The sequence below is a fragment of the Falco naumanni genome, chromosome 1, assembly GCF_017639655.2.
Source record: "Falco naumanni isolate bFalNau1 chromosome 1, bFalNau1.pat, whole genome shotgun sequence".
NCBI classification, from domain to species: Eukaryota; Metazoa; Chordata; class Aves; order Falconiformes; family Falconidae; genus Falco; species Falco naumanni.
Window position 1 is genome coordinate 104,660,223 of NC_054054.1, and position 19,909 is coordinate 104,680,131.

The 19,909-nt window shown below is 42.8% G+C and overlaps 1 protein-coding gene across 7 annotated transcripts in view; it reads left to right on the forward strand.

Moving 5' to 3' along the window:
* COL26A1 (collagen type XXVI alpha 1 chain) overlaps positions 1–19,909 on the forward strand; it is a 195,351-nt gene that overhangs the window by 16,762 nt on the left and 158,680 nt on the right. The window lies entirely within an intron of this gene.

The following is a 19,909-nucleotide window of genomic DNA, read 5'->3' on the forward strand; positions in this document are numbered from 1 at the left end:
AGAGACTGGCTTAACCTGATTCTAGTTGTTCTTGAATTTCAGTTCTCTCCCCCGCCCCCCCCCCCCCCCCCCCCGTGATTCCCTTAAATGGGGACTTGGGAATTTAATATTCAGGGCTCGTCCATCCTGTCTCTACCTCTTTTCCTCCTTCCCTTGCTAATACCTAGTATGTATGAGTTATGCTGCTGTGGAGGAGGGCTTATGTTAGCCCTGCTTATTTGGGCTACAAATTGGGATAAAGCATCTACACAGAAGATTTACATTGGCGTGTCACAGAAGTGCAAGAGTGGGTGCTAGCCTTGTGCCTTGCACAGTTCTCACATATGGTGAATATTTCATCTCCAAGTGGGGGTGGTTTTGTTTGCTGGCCTGTCAAACAGGCCTCAGTCTGTAGGGGGTGTGATGTTAAACTACAGTAAATGTCAAAGGGTTTGAAACGGCAGAAAATTATAGGAGAGTAATGGGATAAACCTATCCCAGCTGGATCTGTTCCAATGTACCCCCTTCCCAAAGCATGAGCTGCAATGAGAACCACATGTCATTTGTCTTACATATCTATTAGCCTGCAGATCTTTGTTCAGAGCTACCACACTTACATGAGTGTAGACTGTATCTCTGCTCACCAAAGACCTTCCCCAATTCACACTCTTGCACAATTTTCCCATGCCTCAGTTGTTTGGATAGCTGACCCTTTGTCAGGGGAACGTGTCCCTCTCCAAGTCTATAAAGTGTTGTATAAAACCATCTAAAGCTGATTTGAACAATGATGTTGGGAAAGCTGGTAGATTCTTTTTTTTTTTTTGTCCAATGGAACTTTGCCATGTGAGAATCTCCCATTCTACCCTAAAGCAGAGGGGGAAATAAAAAATTGAAGGGAAGGAAAAATCACTGGTAGACATTTAGAAATAAAAATTCAAGTGCTTAGTCAAATATCACACGTTGGAGCAATCTTTGTATGTTTAAATTTCCCCTTGAGTGGTGGAGTTGTGGTGTTGGCAAATGTCTTAACAGCTTCACTTTCTGATGGGAAAATCTGTGTGGGAAAACTTTACCCAGCCACAATGTTGGACCTTTGGGGGGAGCCTCCTGCAGGGTGCAGTTTCAGGTTAGGATAGCTGTGCTTTTCTGGATTTAATATGGTGCTGGATAAGAATGAGGCTTTTGCTCTGAAGTCTGACATTGATCCATGTGGGTGCAAAGCCTTTTTTTTTCAGGGGACTGAATCAGACTGGTATAAAAGTTGTTTACATTGTTCAGTGTCCCTTTTGCCATCTAAACAGGGGATCTTAGCAGCACCTGAATTACATGAGGCAATAGCAGCTCCATCACAGCAGAGCTTGCTGACCTCTTTCCCAAAGAGGCTGCAGAGGACACAAGATGGTGGGTAGGTGATTACCATTAATGATGCTACATGGCCATTCTCACTTTCTCTTCTGCAGCCTTCCCAGTGAGTGCTTTGTTCAGTGACTTCTGGCACTTTTCCTGGGTACCATCAGCCAAGTACGGGAAGGCCAGAGCCTTGAGAGTTACTGCTGCAGCTCCAGGCTTTGGTACATTGCACCACATACTTACGTACTCTATACTGTGTGTAGCTGACATGTTTCTGTGTTACAGGACGTAGCGTGTTCCTGCAGCTGTCTTTTTCTGTCCTTGATCAGCAAGTGAAGACATGATTGAGCTGTTTGGGAATCTATCAACTTTTCTTAAAATTAACTTGCTGTAACAGTTGTATTTCTCCAAGGGGAGAAAAATAGTTGCTGGAATCTTTTGTCTTCCACCCCGAAAACCATTCAAAACTCAATAGCTTATATAGTCCTTGGTATCTAGGTTGCAGGCTGTCTCAGAGATAGACTTCTGAGGCTCTGAGGGCTGCCGAACACTTTCTGATGGAAAACTAAGGCCCTGGGGGGGGGGGGGTGTGTGTGTGGAAGTGGGGGGGGGGGGGGGGAGTTGGGAGGGTGGGCGTGGCAGAGGGAAATTTGGAGGAAAAAAAATATTCACATCTTTCAAAATGCCGTTGTGGAATACTTGTTCTGGTGGAATGTTGCTTCCTTTGTTTCTTTTTTTTTGTTTTGTTTTGTTCAGTTGACAGACCTTGGTTATCAGACCAAAGACACTTTCAGTCTATGTTTGCATGTGCTTGAATTGCTTTGAACTTCTATAGGGGATGTGCAAGCAGCAGTGTTTGTTGACGTTGTATAGATGGTTGTATAGATGGTAGCAGGCGCACTATTTTCTTTGAAATTCACATTCAGTGCATGCATTTCTGCCTTAACACAGTAGGAAGTTAATGAGAATGGGAAGTAGGTCTTACCCAAAGCATAAGAGTGGAGGGGCTGTCTGCCAAGCAGAAACTGTTGTCCTCCAGACCTGGACACAAGAAGCTTTGCTAACCAAGTTAAGGCGAGCTTATTCCCATGCTGGAAGTAGCTTGGTTCTCAAAGATAGCCTGCATCTGTGTTAGTTGTCTTTGGAACTAGTGTTCTCCCAGCTTAACTTCTCATCCTATTTTCCTGTAGTTTCAAATTAGTCAGGCATCAAGTCCTTGTGAACTCAAGTGTGGGAGTTAGAAACGTTCTGAGACTAGATGCAGTGCTTAGACTGGAAACCTTGTTGGATGTGAGGTGGAGCTGACTGAAAGGAAACCCCCAAACATGAACCAGGAAGCAGTGTAGGATAACTTTTTTTTGATTCTACGCTTCCAGTACCATTGCAAAAGTCAGCTGGGGTGGATACAAAATCCAAGTGTGATAGATAAACCTTCATAATACTTAGACCTCAGCCTAAACATTTCTTCCTGTGAATGAACATTAGAACCACAATGTTATAAGTAGCTGGACTGTCCAAGTAGACATTCTTATCTAGACTATACTGGTAATTACAAATCAGTACTTATCTTGGTTACATAGTAATTCTGAGTGATTGCTACAGCAGTGATGTTTCTTGAAGATGGATATGGAGAGGAAAGCAATATTGGTCAATTGAAATCTGTAAGTGCACCACCTGATTGTTAGAGGCAGAGGTTTTGACATGGAAGACCAGGTGGCTTCATCCATTTCTTGTTGCCACATATGTCTGAGAGCAAGACCTGTGTTCCAATTGTGCCTCTACCAATGGTTTACTCTGTGTCAGAGGGCAAGTCACTTTGCCATGGATTCAGCGGAACAATTAAACGTGCTGTGTGTGCTGCTTTGACATGGGCAAGATATTTAAACTGACATCAGCTTTCCCGTACTATAGCTTGTCTTTCTTCTCCCCCCTGAAAAAGTTGAAGTGTTGATGCTTTCAGATGTTTAGGTGATGCTTGAAATACATTGTCAGTTACTCCTTGAACCTTGCAGCCTCCTAATAGGTCACTTGGATGGCTGTGTTTCAAAACCAAGATGTCTGGGTTGCCCTGCTATAGATAGATCTGTTCTTTTCAAAACAGCTGCCTGCATTGTGCCTGGTCCTACAACTACACATTTGCTAGGATGGGAGAGCCCCTCCCCAGCCGCGTTTGAAGCATGGTTCACTACTGCACTGTAATGTAACAACCTCAAGCCTCTTAGGTGAGGTTTTAGTACTTTTAAGTAAATGTGGGTCCCTTTGTGTGGTAGAAGCCTGTTCTTAATATTAAAAGGTGATCTATAAATCAGTATTCTGATTTATGCAGTCTGTCAGAGTGCTTTCAGAACACATACCTGGAGTTTTCCTGACTGTTGTCTGTTAATTCTCTCTTTACCAGAGAAAGATGATTTGAACCTGATTTCAGCCCCAAGTACCGAACCTCCTGTGGCTCTTAAGTGGGTGTGGAATATAAAACTGTATGTATTGGAGAAATGTGGTTCTCTTTCCTTTTACTGACAGGGTCTTGTTTTCTGAGTCATTCCCTCCATCGCCTAATAGTCTGCTCATTGCCTAAGGTCTCTGGTTTTCTATGGTTTGCTATGGACTGTGTGAGAATGTCAAGCAAACAGACTGGGATTTATGTCACACTGAGTCCTCTGCGCTAATTCCCCTTTGAAGTGCCCTACCCAGGTAACCAAGAGGTCAGAAGGTCTTAAGCTCTTCACCAAACCCTTGAACTATCTGGTGTTTGTTTCCTTGACTGTGTGGCCATATGATCTTCATCTGACTTGTAAGGTTCAGTGCAGTAACTTCACAATGCAATTAACAGTGAAGCCAATGGTAGTGTAAGGATCTAGCAACACTGGAATGGCTTTGAAATACCAGACGTGACTGTAGTTACTGCAGTAAATTGTATTCGTTTAGGAAATCTCCTATGGTCTTGCCTTTCCAGCTGCTTGTGTGAATCATTTCCTCTCGTGTAGGTTTCATTTACCAGTTCTAGGAAGCAAAAGGGAGCAGAGAAGCAAAGCAATGGGTGGCAGTGAACTTCTGCTCCCCTTCTATAAATTAACAAATGTGTCTCTTTCAATAACCTTTATTTATTCATTTTCTCAAAGCTGAGCCTGTTAGTGCACTAAAATCCTAGTTGAAAGTAGAATTTTACATCGAGTTAGAAACTTCAGAGCGTTGCTTGGGGGGAGCAGTTCTGTGACACTTGGATCATAGCATATTCACTTACATCTTTGTTTTATTGGGCTGTTTCTTGATAAATGGGGGAAAATGAAGAATTACTTTAAGGTAGCAATGAAAGACTGAAAAGAGTGCTTTAGGTCTGCCAGATTGGAATAATGGACCAGCTACTTAACGCCCTTTCCTGCATTAGACCTTCAGCATGTCTGGAAACATTGTTTTGTAAAGCATAGACTACCTGTAGGGTGATACTAAAATTCATCCAACCTCATTTCTGCAATATGCTCAAAGCTCTCAACTTTTTTTTTTTTTTAGTTAGAAATGTAGATGGTACTTAAATTTACTTTCACTGAGGCATAATGTTTGTTTTGAGGCTTTGAGCATAAAGCTAGCCTGTGCCAACTTAGGTATCAGAAAAACTCTACTAAGGATCATAGCTGCAAAAGTTAAAGAGCATAATGCTACTAATTGGGTTACTGCCCTGCATTTTTTCAACTTTTTATATAGTGTATTTATGCACAATGTGGCACTGATCTGAATTGGAATCCCTAATACTAATACAGAAAGATACTGAGTTTGGGAACTGTGATGTTGTTCCTTGTTGGTTTTGTTCCTTATCTCCTTTTTAGGAAGAAACAATTATATGTTGACTTTTAATTCATTGCATGGAATAGCATAGTTTCGATGTTTTGGCTGTGTTTTACAAGTTAATGTTTTTCTCTTCTTGGAAACAAACTGATGGGCCAGTAGAGTGTGCTTGGGTGGAAGTGTTGCCTGTAATGTTTAGGCCTGGCTGTTTGAAAATGGTTGAATCTTTTTGAGGGGGCCAACACATAGGAAGCAATTTCAGGTTTGAGGCTCCTTTTCAGCTTCCAAAGCAGGGAAATCATAGCTCTGGCAGAGAAAAAAACCTCTCCTATCTGTTTAGAAATGGCTTTCACCTGGAGGCCCACAGAATGGATGCTACTGAGACAAAAGCTGAGGGCAGCTTCATTTTATGCTTGGGACAGATCAGTCTCCTCTTCCATATCTATGTGGTTTATCTGGAAAAAAGAATCTGCCACTTAAAATCATAGTAGTTGATTGTGAAACCTCTTTGAAGCTGAGAAGAGAAGGTATCTGCGAGCTTCTGTTTCGTAGGACTCTTCCCTCTACTTCTCTGTGGTCCACTGTGTGTCTCCTGCCTGTCCTCTGAGAGCTGAGTAATGCTGTCATTTTCCAGCCACCTTCCTTTGTGCTGAGTAAACAAACCATCTGTCAAAACTTTAAGGCTAATACGAGGTACCACTACATAGAAATGTATTTATTCATGTCCCATCTTGCCATCAGGTTATGTAGTCAGATGTTTTTTTTAATCAGTTCCAACTTTTTCTGCTTCTAGGAACTGGGTGAAAGTGATACTCTTTGCAGTATTTGCACTAGGTATAGGTATGCGTTTGCTCAGAGCATCTTAGAAATGCCGGTGCCATGAAATCGTGAGGCGGGGGAATGTCCCCCTGGACATGGTCACGTAACCAAGTTGTACTGATTCTGTAGAGTTAAGAACAGATCCGGTTCTTTTTCTTCTGGGTGTCATCCTCCCATCCCCTTTTTTTTTGTGTATGTGCACTCTAGAGGGGAGGTTTTGACTTTGCAGATGAACAAGACTCTTTATTCCTGCTTTGCGTTTCTCAATGGAATAAAATGACCAAGTAGATGTGGTGGGAAGAGTCCCTCATAAAGGCAGTGTAGGCAAAGGCATTTTATGAAAGGTACCTGCTTCGTGTAAGGACAGTTTTGGGAGTAGACCCTGCAGAAGTGAGGAAGGGGATGCAGCAAATGTGATTGCAGGACCTGAGTACTAAGGTTACTGGTCTTTTGTTCTGTGTGAGAAACTGGAATAGGATGCTCCTTACCCTGTGTATGTTGGATGTTAGAGCTGTTGAGGACTAAGAAAAGGCAGCAGCATAGGTGCTAAATGAGCTAAATACTCCTTTTGCCCTGTTGTGATGACCTTGTGAGATGGAGTTGCTCAATTAAGGCACGCACAAAAACTCCCCTTCTGTCCTTAGCTTTTGTGCCTGGGGTCAATGGACATCTGCTTTTTCCCCACAGGACTTTGCTTATTTAGCCATTCAAAAGTGTGGTGCTGGGAGCTCTCAGCTTGGTTTGAAATGTTTCTTCTCATCATGAAAAGGCTTGGGGCAAATGGGCCGCTGCGGCTGTTGGGATGACATAACGTCTCTGTGCCGAGCCTGGTGCTGCGGTGCTTGGTGGGGTGTGGTAGCCCTGAACGGAAGGGCAGACATTTCTTTTTTGCTGTGTGCTGCTTAGCCCTTATTAAACTCAGATGTTTCTAACCCCTTCCTCCAGGCTCTCATTATTGCTGTAAACACAGCAAAGCACAGGGAGCTTTTTCAAATCCTCATTTGAGGCAGCAATGGGTGACAGCTCTACCAACAGCTCTCCAGTGTGCCTGTGTGCAAAGGGGGGTTGACATGAATTTAACGCTCCAACCCAAGGGAGATTCTGCTTGTTTTCCCTAAAGACACCCCCCCCCCCCCCCCTTTTTTTTTTTTTATCCCTCTCCCCATCTGATGCCACTATTCTTCCTCCTGACACAGGTTGCTTGGCTTCCTGGCTTTCTTCTTGCCCAATTCAGTCTTCTGCTTCCTCAAAACCAGTCTGGTTTCTGCCACCCTGCTCAATGCAGGCTGTCTGGTTGCTTGTCTCCATCACTGTATCTTGTGCAAACTTTGAGCTGTTTGCATTTTCAGGTGGCAGTGAAAGTGATACCAGCTAAAATAAGGTTTCTGTTGCTGTGCCAGAATGACTAAAAAAGTTCTTCCTAGAAGAAAACACCTAGATCTGGCTGTCAGCAGCTCTGTATCTCAGCTGTTCTTGTTCCACATTTACTGTGTGCTCTGACAGAAAGTCATTTTGCAGCTTTTTGTGAAGGGAGAGAGGAGAGACTGACATGGTAACAGGTTCTTAGATGCTTCCTACATATAAAGCACACTTCACACAGTGCGAGCTACCATACCCCCTGCAGGGGAATTTATGAATCCTTGGTATCTCTAAACGTAAACCATTAATTTTGAGCTGTAAACAAGCTATTTATAACCTTCTTACACAGAGTTCTCAAAGGACTATATCCTTTGCAAATATACTACTTAGGAGTCTGTTTAATATCACTCTTTTTTTTTAAGCTGAGAAACTTCTTGGCCCAGTGAGGTATCAGAGCTGCTTTGTGGATGGCATCTGACTTGGTAAAAGCTGTGTTCCTGTAAGTCCTCTAAAAGATCATCTGTATGACTTGTTCTCGTGACACTTTTGCATCTGACTCTAGTCTTGTGTGCCTTCTTGTAAACTGAGCTAAAGATCCTGGTTCTGAACTGTCAGGAGTCAAGTCAGATGTTAGGACGATCATAGCCATTTTGATGCTGTATTTAGTGACTGGATGCTAGGTTTCCTTTTGGAGATCTAGGCTATCCTAAGACATTTGAACATGAGCTATCCTTTTGCAAAGGTCTTAAAATCTGGTCCCTTGAGTCTCTGGCTTGTTTTAAATTGCCCTTCAAGAGTTTCTGGTGCATTGGAGTTACAGAGAGCTTTTTCTTACTTGGTACACTACATCCCCAAGAAAACACTGATTTAATTAGTGGTCATTCCAGCTTTGAGGTGAACTTTTTGTGCTGCTTTTAATGAACTTAAAGCTAAAATGGCAACAGTCTTGAGAACTGAGCTGTCAGCTTGTGTCTGTCATTGGTGCTAGCAGTACAGGACAGAGAAAATCTGATATGCTTAAGCTTCAGTATTTCAACATGGCAAACCCCACTAACCTAAACACTGAGGGGGGAGCTGCATTCTTTGCTATGCCTAATCTCTGTATTTTGTTAAACATGCATTCCTGCCAGAACTTTATTGGACAGAACAATAGTGACCAGCTGGGCAAGTGACCCTGGCTTTTCTGGTCGGCAGAGGAATTTAGTATCTGAAGAGCTCAGATTCTCATGTGCAGCTTAAAGCGATCTGGATTTAGTTGCTTTTAATTATCAACAGGCTGATTCATAAGGCTTTGTTTTCTACCCTCTTTCCCAAGAAAAAGACCATTCCCTTAAATGACCAGTATATGTTCTATAGAGCAGTGCAGAGTCTGGGAACTAAGACTTGCAAGTTTTCTCCCTTTCTTTTCTTTCCCCTAAATGAAATGGGAGTAGTAATACTTCCCTTCATGTAAGGGAAGGCTCTGGGGAGTATTTCTTGAGGGTGTGGTTAGATCTTAGAGGGGAAGCTGCAAAATCCAAAGTATTGTATATGAATATATGCAGAAGTTTATAATAAATCTATGAATGATAATACTTGGCATATGTATAAACTCTCAGTTTTACAGAATAGAGGTCATCGTGCTCCCTGTTCAGTGCACCTCTCTGGGCCTGGATGACTGAAATTAGTCTTTGAGAGTTAGTCTTTGCTTGATCCTTGCAGGGAAGGATTTCATCTGGAGGGCAAGCTGAGAGATGGGAGAGGGAGGTGCTGAGCAGGGCAGGCCAGGTTGAACAGCAGCAAAGGTCTGGGTGATTGCACAGGCTGTGGTGCTTTCCTTTCCCTAACTGCAAGGAAAAGTATGTGGGAGGCTGAATGTGTAACATAACTATAGAAGCAGCACTGACCAACAGGGTCAGTGCAGAAATGCCTGCAACAACGAGCACTACACACAGTACCAGCCTTTGAGCAAAGGCAGGTCTGGGCTGCGATGCTGCAAACCTTCTCTGTTCCATGCAGCCTCTGAAGTATAGCAGAGAGGAAAAAGGCAAATTGGCTCTGTAGGATGTTACAGCACTTGGCTTAATGCTGCTGTAAATCAGCATAACCTGCAGCAAAATATATAGTCTCCCTGCAGTGTATTTCAGGATACAGCACTGAGCCAAATGGTTTAAACTATCGCACAGTAAAATGCTGTCTCTTGGGCCACTGTTACTGGAAGTCACTAATGTATATCACAAATGATACAAAATTTTTGGATTACAGTGTTGTAGGAATTCTTAGGCTGTAGGCCGGTGGATAAGCTTTGAATGAGTATGTGTTGCAAGTGGAAATAATAGGATCCCATTTTGCCAAGCACCAGAAAAATACTTGAGTCCTGATAGTGTAATTAAAAGTCTGCTAAAACCCTTTCAAGACCTCTGCAACCAAACCCATTGGAAATTATTGCAAAGACTGCAGCAACATATTAATTTTCTTGGGTAATATCCTTTGAAACAATCAAGCTCTCTAATTATGTTTGTCAGGCCCTGCCAAGTGGTTATTGGCGTCTGAACTGGAAGGTTTTCAAAGCAGTTTCTACAAATGACTATAGAATTTTGCTGAAAGTAAACTTGCAGCTCCCAGGTACCATTTGGAGGAGTTGCTGTGTGACCTTTGGGAGGGTAAGGGTGAAGCTGTATCTGTCTGCACTGAGTGGGAAGAGAGAGAAGAAGTGGAAATGTGGAAATGATAGGAATCATCACAACACTTCAGCTAGTGTCCTGGTTGAGCTTGGGAGTTGCCTTGTGCTACCCACATCTGGGTTTTTGACTTGTATCTGAGCATCGCTGTGGCCTGTGGAGGCAAGAGACTTTGTAGGGCACCTCCGTGAGCTCGGATGTGTGTAGTTGTGGGGTTTTTTGTGTGGTTGGGTTTTTTTTCTTTTTAAAAAATCCAAACACCAAAAGATCAACCAGCCAAAGAACCCCCCACAAAAAATACCACCAAACCCCACACAAGCATTTGGCTGGAATTACACACTTCCCGTGTGGCTTGTGGCTCAGATATTGCCATTAATAATTGAATAAGTGAATAGGCTGTTCCCATGGACATACCAACAGCAAGGAGAAACAGTTCAACAGTTCCATCCCTCCCTGTGCCATGCTCTCAGGTTCAGCCAACCTTTTTGATTTGTGTATGTGAGAGTAGTTTCATCTGAAACTCATACCAGGTTTTTTCTGCTCAGGGAAGTATGTGATGTGAGTCTGTGACAGCTATTTAATTTGACATTCAGCACTGATTTTGTTGAGTGACTTGGCTGGTGTATGGCATCCCTGTATGCTTTCTGATAAACGGGTCAAGTGAGCGCTGTTGTGATGGTGGCTGCTGTCTTTGCTTGCGGGGTGGCTGTATTTGGCTTCAGCCTTTGCTGAGACCCTGCATGTAAAAGTTTCTTCAAGCTGCGCTGAAAGGTGCAAAGGAAAACCCTCATGTAGTTGTGTATAAGGGAGAAAAAGCACAAGCAAGCTTTAACTGTGGTGTGTAAAGCCTGTTTGCACATCTACTTAGCATAATAATAAACCATAGGCTGTTGCTGAGCAGCTGTGTGTCATTCATGGGTTTGCCCGCAGTAAGTAAAGCAGCAGTATGCTGTTCTTCCCAAACTACAAAAAGGTAGTAGAAATACAGAATAACTATCACTCAGCAATAAAATTTGGGTAATAACTGCTTGTTTTAATCAAACTTATCTTCCACGCTCTTCTTTGTATCACTCTTCATTCTCTGAATATTCTGTTTTTGAAGAAATCTGAGTGAATGGGAGAGGAGGAAAGAAGCTTATCTATCTTTAAGGGCTTTGCCTTGAATTTGCTGCAAGCTTTTGCAAGTAGTGTGTGCCCAAAATGTCAGTCTAGGGTCAGTTGCTGCTTCTTCGCACGTGTAGACTGAGATTTCTCACTGATAACTCTATATATTCCCTTCCCAGCAGAGCGGTGAGGGATGCCTGTAGAGCCTTTGCTTTAGGAGGTTGGATCATCTGTGTGCATCAGTTTGTACCCTTACCAAATTTGTGGTTAGAATGCTGTTGTGGAGTTTCCCACTTTGCCTTGGTGGAGACAGCTAGGTTGCCCTGCTCTTTTATATTGGCAGGTAATTTTAAACTTAAGCAATGACCAAAAAACCTCTACAACCCCCCATCTAATGGGGTTTGCCATACTTATAATTCCCCACAGACCAGGACAGGATTTTTTCTGGCCAGATGTCTGTATCTCTCCTTTGGACCTCCTGCTGTCCCCTCTCTCTTGCTTAGTGCTTCTTTCTCCCCATCCGGTTTCCCATGTGTGTAGTCGGGAATGTTTCAAGGCAATGTTATCATTCCTAAGGAATCTACTGTGCGTGCACAGGCTATGGAGGGTTTTTTTGGGGCTGTTATTACTTGGCCAAATCAAACCTATTTTCCACCTGGATACAGAGATGTAGATCTCCTCCCTCAAGACCATCTTCCTTCCAAATAGAGGCTTCCAAAGCACCGAGGCACTAAAGCGGTTTCTTAGATTGCTCAAGAATTTTTTAATAATAGAAAAAGGTGTTAGTGTTTCTGTTCACAAGAGACTTTATTTTGTTAAGATTTTTATTTTCTAATGAACAAACTGGATTGCAGCAAAGTTTAAAAGAATACAAATAATTGCTTTTGGCTAGAAATGAGGTATGGAGACTGCTTCCAAAACCAGTGAAAGCTTAAAAAGGTATGTTAAAAGCAGAAGAACCTTTAAAATTAAAAATAAGTAGTTAGAGCACTTCATCTCTAGATGTCTTTGCAAAGTGCAGTGGGTTCTGTGTGATTGAGATGTATACCATTTGCCTAAAAGTTAATTTAAAATTTGATGAGGCAATACAGCGTATTCACTAGCAGGGTTTGGGACTACTGTGTGCAAAAGAGCTGATCTACAGCAAATGCTATGTAGTTACTTTTTATGGCATTGGACAGATGAAGCCGGCAGAGTGTAAGAGTGGGAGTCTGGAAAAGGTGAAGAGGAGGTTGCTGGTATAGCAGAACATTGTGCGCCTGTAACTACCGTATCCAAGCTGTGTTACATTCGCATGGAGTTTTGAACAAGGCTTCCGCTTTGTGCAGATGAAGCGTTTTGAAAGGGCTTATGACCTGCAACTGGGGAAGCATTTTAGGGCAATTCATTGCTGCCTTTAGATAGGCACTGGGAATGGCTGACTGGAGAGGGAGGCAAGGAAAGGAAATATGTGAACACCTAATCACCCATGGGTGTGGATGTGCATTTGTGAAGGGTACTGCTAGTTTACTACACTAAAGATGATTTTTGAGAATTTGAAACTGTGCAAATAGGAATTTATTAACCGTAAAGCTATTGAGGCATCCTCCCGCCTTAGCTTGCTGTCTCTGATCTCTCTCCCAACATGCACTTGAATCAAAACTGAATGTTGTAAAGGGCAAACTCAGCTCTCCGATCACACAACAGATCTCAGTTTTCATGTTCCTACTTCCCTACACATGAAACTCCCATGGGTGTGACTGGAACAATAGGATTATTTTCCAAATTATTTTTTATTGTTAGTAACGCCCAGGACAGCCTTGTGCCAGACATGGCAGACATGGAATAAAAAGTTTTCAATTTAAATAGCAAATTAACACACAGGCTTTGGGTTTTGTTTTTCAGACTGATTAACGCTTTGAATACTGAGGCAGGGAGGTTCTGCAAGTCTTTGTTTTCATTGAACTGGGGCCTCATGTGGCTCATCTTGGGGATCTCTGAACTGGGCAAGTGAAAGACAACCTGCTTTATCTACTCCATGCAACACAGCCTGGTATTCTGAATGACCTGGCATATCAGTAGAGCAGTTACTGGAGAAAAGTACTTTGCTTTTGGAGTATAGGCATGTCGGTAGGGTACAGCTTTCCCCAGAAAATCTTCCTGGAGCACCCACAGTAGTCTTGTCTCAGGCCTAATGCAAGTGCTGCCTGATGGGACCTGACCTTTAGTTGCCTCACTGAATGCAAGTAGCTAAACTGACAAATCAAGAAGGGAAAGGAGGAATTGTTTATCTCAAAGCAGTACAAGTAGATGGATTTGTCTAGACTGGCTTATTCTAATCACCTCTTCCAGCACTGCAAACATTAGAAAGCTGTAGGGGTTTCTTGCATTTGAGGAAATGCTGGTTTATTTAGCAGTTTCAATAAGGATGTTGTCATGTCTGGGTCTTTGCATGGCAGTCACCTGAAACAGAAGTGATGTGGAATACAGCTGAACCTGTACACTCATTGCAACTTCACTCTAGTAAGAGGTCCCTCTGGCTTATGAAATCTAGTTCCCAACAATCATGGGCAACCACATGGTAGTTAACTACTCTAGAAAGATCTGCTGCATAATCCCTTGTATGCTAGAGTTCACAAACGCCTTTACAAGTTGCTGCACAAACTGAAGATCTAGACCAAATGAATTGATTATAATGGGCCACAGGAAAAGAGGAGGAAGGCGGGTAGGTGGAAGAAGTGTGTCTAGAGGAGTTCTGGGTCCTATTTACCTAACACAGCTATCAGTACAGGTATCTCCAGTTGTATCCTAACACTTGTGAATCTGAAACTAATGCTCTGATTTGCTTTTCAATGCCTTTTGGATCCCATATGACACTGCTCTGAGTGTTAAATAGCTCAGGAAAACAAATCTGTATTCCCTTACAGAGAAAAAGCAATGTTTTGTCTGTGGGATCTCTTTCAATATATACTTTTTTTTTTTTATGTTAACTATCAAAAAGGTGTACCTGTCTCCAATGACAGTAATCTCTCTACTGCGCAGCTCCAGGAAAAACCTGAAAGGTGCATGTTTACATGGGCAGATTAACATCATGCAATTAACAGGAAGCAATGACTTGATCATGCCCTCCTAATTCTTTTTCTTTGATACGCTCAGTGCTCTCTTTTTGACATTGCCTTTTGTTCTTGTTGTAATTTGTGGGTTTTGGTGCCAGTATAATGCTAATGAGAAACACTGCTTCATTTAGGCAAAGTTCCTGAGTTCCTGTCATGCATGTGGCTTTCATTGCTGCTGGTAAGCGCTTCGAATTTGGCAACAGAGGGCTGAATGTGAGGCACAAAGATGCACTGTTGTCTGTACAGAGCTCAGCAAGCAAAAAAATAAATTCAGGAGCAGACCCTGTTCAATCCTTGTGGGCTAGCTGTTGATGCGTGCAGATATGTGCTTAGTCCTACAGGGCCAGTGATTTGAAGGAGATGCTGAAAACCAGCAGAAGCCTGATTTTCTGTTTTGTAGGACTCAAATTGTGTGAAGTGTTGTTTCGCTGTGATGTAATGCAGCAAGGGGAATTAGAGACAGTTATGGGTACTGACTTTAGGGATGGTGGAGGAGACTCTGCAGCCACAACAGGAGCGGTTAGTAAAGCATATGATTCTGTTACAGGATTGCTGACTCCTTATGCTAGTTTTCTTAATGTTTTTCTCTGTGCAAAGTTTTTAAGGACAAGCAGGTGTGTGTCAGTGTCTTCTTTTTCCACTTAACAATTCCCTCTCCACCTCCTGCTAATTCAAAGTTAATTTACTTCTGAATGAATTTATGTTGGTGTAAATTTAGAGGTACTGACTTTGATCAAAGTTAGTCTTGTACTTAAATGAAGAACAGGGCCACTGTCCTCAACTTAAAACAGTTCTAAATCAGAACTTTAGAGGACACGTAAATGAGTGCCAAATGTCTTCTTTGATCACAGGGGTATGTTGCAGACAAAGTTGGTGTTCCAAATCTGAGCTCTATACTTTAAATCAAGGTCTTAAGGATGTTTTTTCCTCTGACTCCACCCCTCCCTTCAAGGTCAGGCTTTCTAGGAATGAACAAACCAGTACTAGGGATGTATTTGCAATATAAAGGTAGGAGAGCTATCTATGACCAGGTTATCTAGCTGTGCAAAAATGTTTAGACTCAGCTTCTTTTGTAAGGCTCCAATTCAAGTAGCTTTTATGTAGCAAAAATGACATATTTGGTTGTAATTGTGCATGATTTCCATGCTGCGTGGCTATCGAATGCCAAATTCCATCAAGTCAGTCTAATTTAACAAGGAGAGATTCCATGGATATTTTTGTACATTTCCTTTTTCCTCCTTCTGTGAACACTGGAAACTACTGTATTCTCATTGATTGCAATAAGCTCGGGGGAGGGAGGAGCAAAAGAGTTCAGTGCCTAGAAGAATGCCTGTAAAAGCAAAGCACTTCAAAGGAGTAAACCTCCCTTTTATTTCTGAGCACTCAGTCATGGACTAACTTCTTTCATTTTCATGATGAATGTAATTATGGTTCAGGTCAACCATATTTATTGTTTGATTCAGTTGGAACATGCCACAAGCAAACTGAGAGTTGCTGGTTAGTGGGTATAAATCAGAGGGACTTTATGCTAGAGTCCTTGTGCCTTCTTGCATCTTTACCCTTATGCATGCATAAACAGATATGTATGCACAGAGGTATATGTATGGATCATAGCTCACTTATTTCTGATACTACCTGCCTGTTCAACCTTTTTTAAGTCTTCATCTGCCTTTGTTATATTCTGCATTTATATTGGTGCTGATGCACTGGGTGGATCTACTGTACAAATGAATCAAGTGTGTGTGACAGAGCAGTGCTATCGTCTTCAGAGCCCCTCCTTCATTAGTTACAGCAGCTGGAAGGTGCCTTGCAAATGTGACGGGGCGTTGGAAGGCAAGTAGAATGGTCTCATGGCTGAAGAAGCTGAATGTCGCTCTGGGGAGCTGGATTCCCTCTTTGTCTCTGAAAAAGTGTTGCATCCGTGGCTTCACACTACTTGGCTGTTCTGCTTGAGGCTTTCAATAATTTAAGTAGGGAGAGGTTTTTCCTTTAACCCCTGTAACTTCAATGGCTGCAGAAACATAAGACAAAATTTTGCGCAGTTTATTATGAACTGAAGCAAGTTCAGCCCTTGCGAGTAATGTTGTTTGGAAGGTCAACCGTGCACACAACAAGGCAAGGAAAGCAAAATTAAATGTGCTTGGCTGCAGAACTTGCTGAAGATTAGAGCTGTTGTGCCGACTGAACTGCATTTTCCTCCTGAGGTAAAGGTTGCTCTAGGACTAAAATCCCTCCGGTGGTCTCTGATAATCCACTTTGTTGGGAAAACCTAAGACTGTTACTGGCAACTGAGTATTTGAAGTGCACTAAGCACAGAACATATTGCCCACTCAGGAAGGGTTATGCTGTTGGGAGGTACCTAGATAAATTGTCCCATCTTACTTTGCTAGCCAGAACTTATTTTTATGGCCACTTTTTTCAAACTTGTATTGGGGTGGTGTGTGTGTAGAAAGGTTGGAGTTCCTTCCAGTCTTTGTCTGACCAACATAGTGGAGTGGGAGACCTGGAACTTGTCTTACTCCTGTTCATGCCTCTGGCTCGCTGCTGCTGTCTGGCTTCAGAAACACCAGCATTCTTCCAGTTTTATTTGTTTCCCAAAATGAATGGGCTGTTACAAAGACTTTTATCGCCTTTTTACAGGAGTCAGGGTAACCTCTGTTAGTGACTATGAAGTACCCAGTGGGAGTAAGGCATGCATAAAACGTCAATATTGACAACAAGATTACTGTGGCTTGTCGTGTCTTCTGACTTGCAGACCTATTAAAACTTTGTAATGGAAGGGCAGACTGCTTTGAACTGAATCTTGCCATCACAAACTTGTGTACAGCCAGCCCCTGGCCGCTGCCAGGTCATCTTTCATGGATTCCTTAGCAGTGGTCCATCAATCTACAGACCAGAATCAATCCAGCAACTCTGAACGTTGATATTGTGGAGACTGGTGCTCAAAATTGAATTTTGTAGCTGGTTCTTTGCTGGACAATGAGCTGAATGGCATCCTTGGATCCTAAAACCTGGTTACCTTGGGCGAGCGTGAACAGGAGAAACTTAAGCCCAGCTTGGTTTTTATCTCAGCTTTCCAGTAACATCTGATGGGTTTGTTTCCATCTTAGCCAGGTCACAGCAATAAAGAGTAATCTGGTCACAGCCAACTGAATTATTTGGTAAACTTGATCCTGTTGAGGGTCAAACCACGTTCAAGGAGGTGTGTATTTGTGAATAGGAAGGGAATAATACAGGTATGTAGAACTGGATGGTTCAGGAAGAGTACACTAAAGAGCCTGGCAGCTTTTGAATCTGGATTTCTTGGCATGTAGAGGGCAACTTCTGCTCCTGGCCTCAGTGGAGCATATAAACAACTAACCCCTCCTAATGATGGGCTCCAGCACACAATGTATGGACTGCTGCTCTAGCAAAGCAAGTGGGATGCTGTGCTATTTACACAGAGAAAAGGGCACAGTTCGCTTTTGTTACATCAGAACAGCAACTTTTTCCCAGTGAAAGTCAGTGACCTTCTGATTTTATTGAAATTCCTCTCTAGGATCGCAGGGAAATTGATAGCTCCAGTGAAAAATGTTATGAGGAAACTTGGGGAAATCTATCTAGCTATCAAAACACTCCTACTGTTTTCTGTGCCTAAAATGTTGATCTCTGCTAAGTATAACACACAGTGCGTTATCCTTATGGAAACAAAAAGATAATTCAGTGCAGTTGTTTACACAGGAAAAAGCTTTAGGGCAAATCACAAGCATCAGAAATGCCAACCTTATTGAGAGACTTCTGTAATATTTATTGGGAGTGGGGAGGGTCAATTCATGCCCAACCACATGCAACAGGTGCTGATGAAACAGTCCTGCATATAAAGTCCTCTTTTTGCTGCCCCCCAAAGGAGTTTGCTTCTGTCTTGGCCAGCATAGTCGTTGATGATTTGAGCTTTTGTGTTGTATTGTGTGGCATATGCTTTCGTTGGAAGTACTAAAACCTCACTAAATCTCCATTATTTCCTTAGCTCTACAACAGCATAAATGACTTTGTTCAGAGTCCGACTTGTAGGATTGTTTCCGCTGAAAGTGCAGCATTTCATGCTGGTCGGAGCATGGTGTGCGATAAGGCCACAGATATATCAAGAGCTGTAGCCATGTCCTTCACTCCAGTGAACACATCAGCCAGAAGGTCTTGCCTGTGGTAGGTGTTGCCTGCTGTAGGTCTGTCCTTAACAGGGCATGGCGGCAAGTCAGTTTTGTGTGTGGAGCTGAACTGTCATCCCACTGAAAGAAGTGATTAAGCAAGAATGTAGCTGCTTTCATTTTCAAGTTGCACGCTCCTGATTAAACAGGCTACTTGCTGTGTCCTGATCAGTTCAGCCCAGTGGTTTCTGACAGCGTTCAGTTTGTGATCGCTTTTCTAGTGAAATGAAACCTACTAACAACCAGTTGGCTTTTCTCTTGCAAATCACCTAGAAGGTCCTATGGGGACCCCCAGGAGTCTGAAAAGCTTGGATAAAAGCCAGCAGTTTGGACTAGGAAAGAAGCAAACATTGCTTTTGGGGATGGCTCTGTAAGTTTCTTGTGATGGAAATCTTTCTAAGTGTTCGGTGGAGGGATCCCTTACTACCCCTTGAGTGATTGATGGGCTTGGGAAACAGTACTGTGCAAATCCAAATGGTGTGAAGGAGGGAATAAGCAGCTTGCTGTCTGTCAGTGTCTTCACATCTGTGAAATGACTGCTCTGAGCTAATTCGGTCATACTAGCCTGGAATTAAGCTTCGATATGTGAATATATGGCTATTCTGCAACTTAGAGTATTTTTGCTTGAGTATTTGTTTCCTTACACCTCTCCACCCTCTGCAGTTCCTTTTCCCTTGCACTTGTAGCATTAAGGATTGCAGGCTATACAGACATCATAAACTGTGCATCCAGGTAAGGTTTCTGATGAGAGGCACAGCAAGTTCAGAAAGCTGGTGGGGTGCAGAATGTGGCTTCCTCCTTGGCGTTTGCCTACAGAAGCAAAATGCAGCTCAGGCTCCATCTGTAGTAAGTCCAGCTACCTTTTGGGTCCTCTCAGACCACTCTGTGCATGCCCTGGGAAGTTAGGTTTTCTTATCTGCTTTCATGTCTGGGTGCCTGAAACCATGTATCACTGCTCTTGCTGAGTCAGCAGTGAGCAGGCAACTCCCTCCCAGCATCTGCTGAGGGAGGGGGTCCATTTAAACTCAGAATAGTAGTTTTCAGATTATCTCCAGATGAAAGAAAACTATTGAATTTGTTGTTCTACTTAGCCTGAAAGGTCCACAGTAACATCCCTAACCTACCCAGTAAGTATGGTTGGATATCTGCTGGTATCAACACTCATATTCCCTCTGGAACAACGTGTTGTCAGCTGTGATCAAGATGAGAGATCTTGGTGTGTAGCCCTGGCCTGAAACTGTCTAAATCTCTAACTTGCAGGCCATGTTCTGCAGATCCTCAGTTGTCCATGAAAGTCTTCCAAGAATTAAATACGGTGTGAGAGTAGGGTGTCTCTTTGGGAACAGCTGGGGAAAATGGACCAAGTGAGGCTTCCCTCTCTAAGCAAAGCAGTGGAAGACCAATTCCATGAGATGCTGTGAGGCTTCATGCTAAATATGCTGGTGATGAGCATGCATGATCATGATATCCAACAGACCTAGTCCTAAAGGAGCTGCTATTCGGATCATTTTGTTTGGTCGGAATGTTCTTTTCGAATAAGCATCAATACTTTTTCTGCCATCCTGGATGCATGCCAGCA